The sequence below is a fragment of the Ammospiza nelsoni genome, chromosome 3, assembly GCF_027579445.1.
Source record: "Ammospiza nelsoni isolate bAmmNel1 chromosome 3, bAmmNel1.pri, whole genome shotgun sequence".
NCBI lineage: Eukaryota > Metazoa > Chordata > Aves > Passeriformes > Passerellidae > Ammospiza > Ammospiza nelsoni.
In genome coordinates this window covers 113885653-113891230 of record NC_080635.1, presented here as the reverse complement: position 1 = coordinate 113891230, position 5578 = coordinate 113885653, and positions in this window count along the sequence as shown.

Below are 5578 nucleotides of genomic sequence, written 5' to 3'. Positions count from 1 at the left end.
GGTGCGCCGGCGGCGGCTGCGGGGCGCGGCGGGGCCGGCTGGGGCATGGCGGCAGCGCCCGGGCACGGCGGGCGGGCGGGCGGCCGGGGGAGGCGGCCCAGGCGCGGCTGCGGCGGCCGCGGCGGCGGCGGGGCCGGCGGAGGAGCGGGAGGAGGGAGAGGGAGGGAGAGGGAGGAGGAGGAGGAGGAGGGAGAGGGAGGGGGAGGGAGGGCGGGGGAGGGGGCGGAGCTGTCCTTCAGCACCAGGGCCCCCGGGGACCCCCCGAGTGTCGCACGGGGCCGGGTGACACCGCTGGGGCAGAGCCCGAGCCCCGGAGCGCGGCCGGTGCCGGGAACAGGTCCCAAAGCCCAGATCCCAATTCCCAGCTCTGGGAATGGATCCCAAAACCCAGATCCCAAATCCCAAACCCCAAACCTGGGAACAGGTACCAAAGCTCAGATCTCAGTTCCCAACTCTGGGAATGAATCCCAAAACCCAAATCCCAGTTCCCAACTCTGGGAATGGATCCCAAAGCCCAGATCCCAATGTCCAACTCTGGGAAAAGATCCCAAAGCTTGGATCCCATCCCAAACCTGGGAAGAGCTCCCAAAACCCCAAAGCCCAGATCACAGCTCTGGAAAGAGCTCTCAAAACCCCAAATCCCAAATCTGGGAACAGCTCCCAAACCCCAAAGCCCAGATCATAACTCTGGAACAGCTCCCAAAATGGAGATCCCGATTCCCAAACCTGGGAACAGCTCCCAAACCCCAAAGCCTAAACCTGGAAACAGCTCCCAAAACACAGATCCCAATTCCCAAACCTGGGAACATCTCCCAAACCCTAACACCCAAATCTCAACGATGGGAATGCTTCCCAAACCCAAATCTCAAACCCAAACCCTGGGAATAGCTCCCAAACCCCAAAACCCAACCCTGGGAACAGCTCCCAAACCCCAAATCCCAGACTTGGGAACAGCTCCCAAACCACAGATCCCAAACCTCAAACCTGAGAACAGCTTGGAAAACCCAAAGTCCAACCCTGGGAACAGCTCCCAAACCCCAAAGCCCCAAATCCGAAATCTGGAAACAGCTCCCAAAGCCCAAATCCCAAACTCCAAATCCCAACCCTGCTCCAGAGCTGTCTCCACCTGCATCCTCTCCCATCCCATTATCCGACCCCATCCCATCCCATCCCATCCCATCCCATCCCATCCCATCCCATCCCATCCCATCCCATCCCATCCCATCCCATCCCATCCCATTATCCCATCCCATTATCCCACCCCATCGAACCTTTCCTTGGACACTGCCAGGGATTCTCTGGGAATTCCAGCCCAGCCAGGAATCCCTTCCCAAGATCCCACCATCCCAAACTCCCCTTTCCCACTGGAAGCCATTCCCTGCCTCCTGCCCCTCCAGCCCTTGCCCAAATCCCAGCTCTCCTGGAGCCCCTTTGCGATGGGGAAGCGGCTCCAAGGATTCCCTGGATCCTTCCCTGATCCAGCTGCACATTCCCAGCCCTCCCAGCTCTGTGTCCTGCTGATTTCAGGATCCCAGTTCCATGTGGGCTCTCACCAGGGTGGAATTCCCACTTTTCCTGCTGCCCCCGGATTTGGGGATCATCCCTGTGGGGCTGGATGGTGCCACCATATGGAGCAGGGAATGTTTTCCAAGTTTTCCATCCCGGGACAGCTTCTGTCAGCTGCTGTCACCCGAAACCAGGGGACAATTGTCCCTCACACCTGTGCTGGCACCTCAACCCGGACCTGATCCCGTGGGAATTCCAGAGTCCCAGGGAATTCCAGCCTGGGATATGGGATATGGGATATGGGATAGGGGATATGGGATATGGGATAGGGGATATGGGATATGGGATATGGGATATGGGATATGGGATAGGGGATATGGGATATGGGATATGGGATATGGGATATGGGATAGGGGATATGGGATATGGGATAGGGGATATGGGATATGGGATATTGGATAGGGGATATGGGATACGGGATATGGGATATGGGATGTGGGATATGGGATATGGGATAGGGGATGTGGGATATGGGATATGGGATATGGGATATGGGATATGGGATAGGGGATAGGGGATATGGGATGTGGGATATGGGATAGGGGATATGGGATATGGGATATGGGATAGGGGATATGGGATATGGGATAGGGGATATGGGATGTGGGATGTGGGATATGGGATATGGGATATGGGATATGGGATAAGGGATGTGGGATTAATGAGGTGTGGGGTTAATGGAGTGCTGTGGGTTATGGGGTGTGGGGTTGTAGGGTTCAGAGTTATTTGTGTATGGTGGGTTATGGGGTGCTGTGGGGTATGGCGTGTGGGGTTAATGGGGTGCTGGGTTACGGGGTGTTGGGTTATGGGGTTCTGTGGGTTATGAGGTGCAGGGTTAATGGGGTGCAGGGTTAATGGGGTGCAGGGTAATGGTGTGCAGGGTTAATGGGATGTGGGCCTAATGGGGTGTGGGGTTATGGGATGTGGGGTTAATGGGGTGTGTGGTAATGGGGTTCTGTGGGTTATGGGGTGTGGCTTTAATGGGGTGCAGGGCAATGGTGTGCAGGGTTAATGAGGCGTGGGGTTAATGGGGTAAGGGGTTAATGGAGTGTGGGGTTAACGGGGTGCTGCGGGTTATGGGGTGCTGTGGGGTATGGGGTGTGGGGTTAATGGGATGCTGGGTTATGGGGTTCTGTGGGTTATGGGGTGCAGGTTTAATGGGGTATGGGGTTAATGATGTTCTGTGGGTTATGGGGTATGGGTTTAATGGGGTGCTGTGGGTCAATGGAGTGTGGGGTTAATCGTGTGCAGGGTTACAGGGTGCCGGGTTATGGGGTGCTGTGGGGTTAATGGGGTGTAGGGTTAATGGGGTATGGGTTTATAGGGTTCTGTGGGTTTTGGGATATGGGTTTAATGTGGTATGGGGTTAATGGGGTGCAGGGTTATGGTGTGTGGGGTTAATGAGGTGTGGGATTAATGGGGTGCTGTGGGTTATGAGGTGTGGGGTTAACGGGTTATGGGTTGCAGGGTTACGGGGTGTAGCATTAATGGGGTGCTGTGGGTTATGGGTTGCAGAGTTATGGGGTTCAGTGTTATTTGGGTTCTGTGGGTTATGGGGTGCTGTGGGTTATAGGGTACAGGGTTATGGGGTGCTGGATTATGGGGTTCAGATTTATTTGGGTTCTGTGAGTTATGGGGTGCTGTGGGGTATGGGGTGTGGAGTTATGGGGTCCCGTGAGTAAATGGGCTGTGGGGTTAATGGGGTGCAGGGTTATGGGGTGTGGGTTTAATGGGGTTCTGTGGGTTATGGGGTGCTGTGTGTTATGGAGTGCTGTGGGTTATGGGGTTCGGAGTTATTTGTGTTCTGTGTGTTACGGGGTTCAGAGTTATGGGGTGCTGTGTGTTATGGAGTGCTGTGGGTTATGGGGTTCGGAGTTATTTGTGTTCTGTGTGTTACAGGGTTCAGAGTTATGGGGTGCTGTGGGTTACGGGGTGCTGTGGGTTACGGGGTTCAGAGTTATGGGGTGCTGTGGGTTACGGGGTGCTGTGGGTTACGGGGTTCAGAGTTATGGGGTGCTGTGGGTTACGGGGTGCTGTGGGTTACGGGGTTCAGAGTTATGGGGTGCTGTGGGTTATGGGATGCTGTGGGTTAATGGCATGCCGTGGGTTAATGGCGTGCAGGGTTATTTGTGTGCTGTAGGATCCGGAACTGTAGGATCTGGGATCGTTGGGATCCCCTGGGATTCACTCCGGCAGGGTGCGGTGTTTTTGGGAGCAAAGATCCACGGGATCCTTCCTGGCTGCAGAAGCTCCTTTGCCTTTTCCTGCTCCTGGGGTGCGGCAGCTGCCGCGACAGCTTGGGCTGGATCCGTCTGATCCGGCATGGCCCGGCATGGAGCGGGAAACCGGGAATGGCCTGGCAGCCATAGGGTCTGGGAAACATCCCAAATGTCCCTGATCCACAGAATCCAGGAAACACATCCTAAATATCCCAACAGAATCCCAGGAAACATATCCCAAATGTCCCTGATCCAAGGAATCTGGGAAATATATCCCAAATATCCCAAAGGCATCCTGGGAATTGCGGCCCAAAATATCCCAAAAGTATCCTGGGAATCACATCCCAAATGTCCCTAATCCACAAATCCCTGGAAACGTATCCCACATGTCCCTGATGCACAGAATCCCAGGAATTGCATCCCAAATATCCCAAAGGCATCCTGGGAATTGCAGCCCAAAATATCCCAACAGTGTCCTGGGAACCAAATCCCAACCATCCCACTGGCATCCTGGGAATCACATCCAAATATCGCTGATCCACAGAATCTGGGAAATATATCCAAAATATCCCAACAGCATCCTGGGAATCACATCCCAAATGTCCCTGATCCACGACATCCCGGGAAACATGTCCCAAATGTCCCCGACCCTCAGAATCCCAGGAATCACATCCCAACCATCCCACTGGCATCCTGGGAATCACATCCCAAATATACCAACAGCATCCCAGGAAATACATCTCAAATCTCCCTGATCCACAGAATGCTGGGAATCAAATCCCGACCATCCCTGACCAGTTTCCCTCTCTCCCATCCCAGTTTCCCTCTCTCCCATCCCAGTTTCCCTCTCTCCCATCCCAGTTTCCCTCTCTCCCATCCCAGTTTCTCCCTCTCCCATCCCAGTTTCCCTCTCTCCCATCCCAGTTCCCATCCCAGTTTCCCCAGTTTCCCTCTCTCCCATCCCAGTTTCCCTCTCTCCCATCCCAGTTTCCCCCTCTCCCATCCCAGTTTCTCTCTCTCCCATCCCAGTTCCCATCCCAGTTTCCCCAGTTTCCCTCTCTCCCATCCCAGTTTCCCTCTCTCCCATCCCAGTTTCCCCCTCTCCCATCCCAGTTTCTCTCTCTCCCATCCCAGTTCCCATCCCAGTTTCCCCAGTTTCCCTCTCTCCCATCCCAGTTTCCCCCTCTCCCATCCCAGTTTCTCTCTCTCCCATCCCAGTTCCCATCCCAGTTTCCCCAGTTTCCCTCTCTCCCATCCCAGTTTCCCTCTCTCCCATCCCAGTTTCCCCCTCTCCCATCCCAGTTTCTCTCTCTCCCATCCCAGTTCCCATCCCAGTTTCCCCAGTTTCCCTCTCTCCCATCCCAGTTTCCCCCTCTCCCATCCCATTTCCCATCCCAGTTTCCCCAGTTTTCCTCTCCCCATCCCAGTTTCCCTCTCTCCCATCCCAGTTTCCCTCTCTCCATCCCAGTTTCTCTCTCTCCCATCCCAGTTTCCATTTCCCCCATCCCAGTTTCCCTCTCTCCCATCCCAGTTTCCATTTCCCCCATCCCAGTTTCCCTCTCTCCCATCCCAGTTTCCCTCTCTCCCACCCCAGTTCCCATCTCCCATCCGTTTCTCTCTCTCCCATCCCAGTTCCCATCCCAGTTTCCCCAGTTTCCCTCTCTCCCATCCCAGTTTCCCCCTCTCCCATCCCAGTTTCCATCTCTCCCATCCCAGTTTCCATTTCCCCCATCCCAGTTTCCCTCTCTCCCATCCCAGTTTCTCTCTCTCCCATCCCAGCTTCCCCAGTTTCC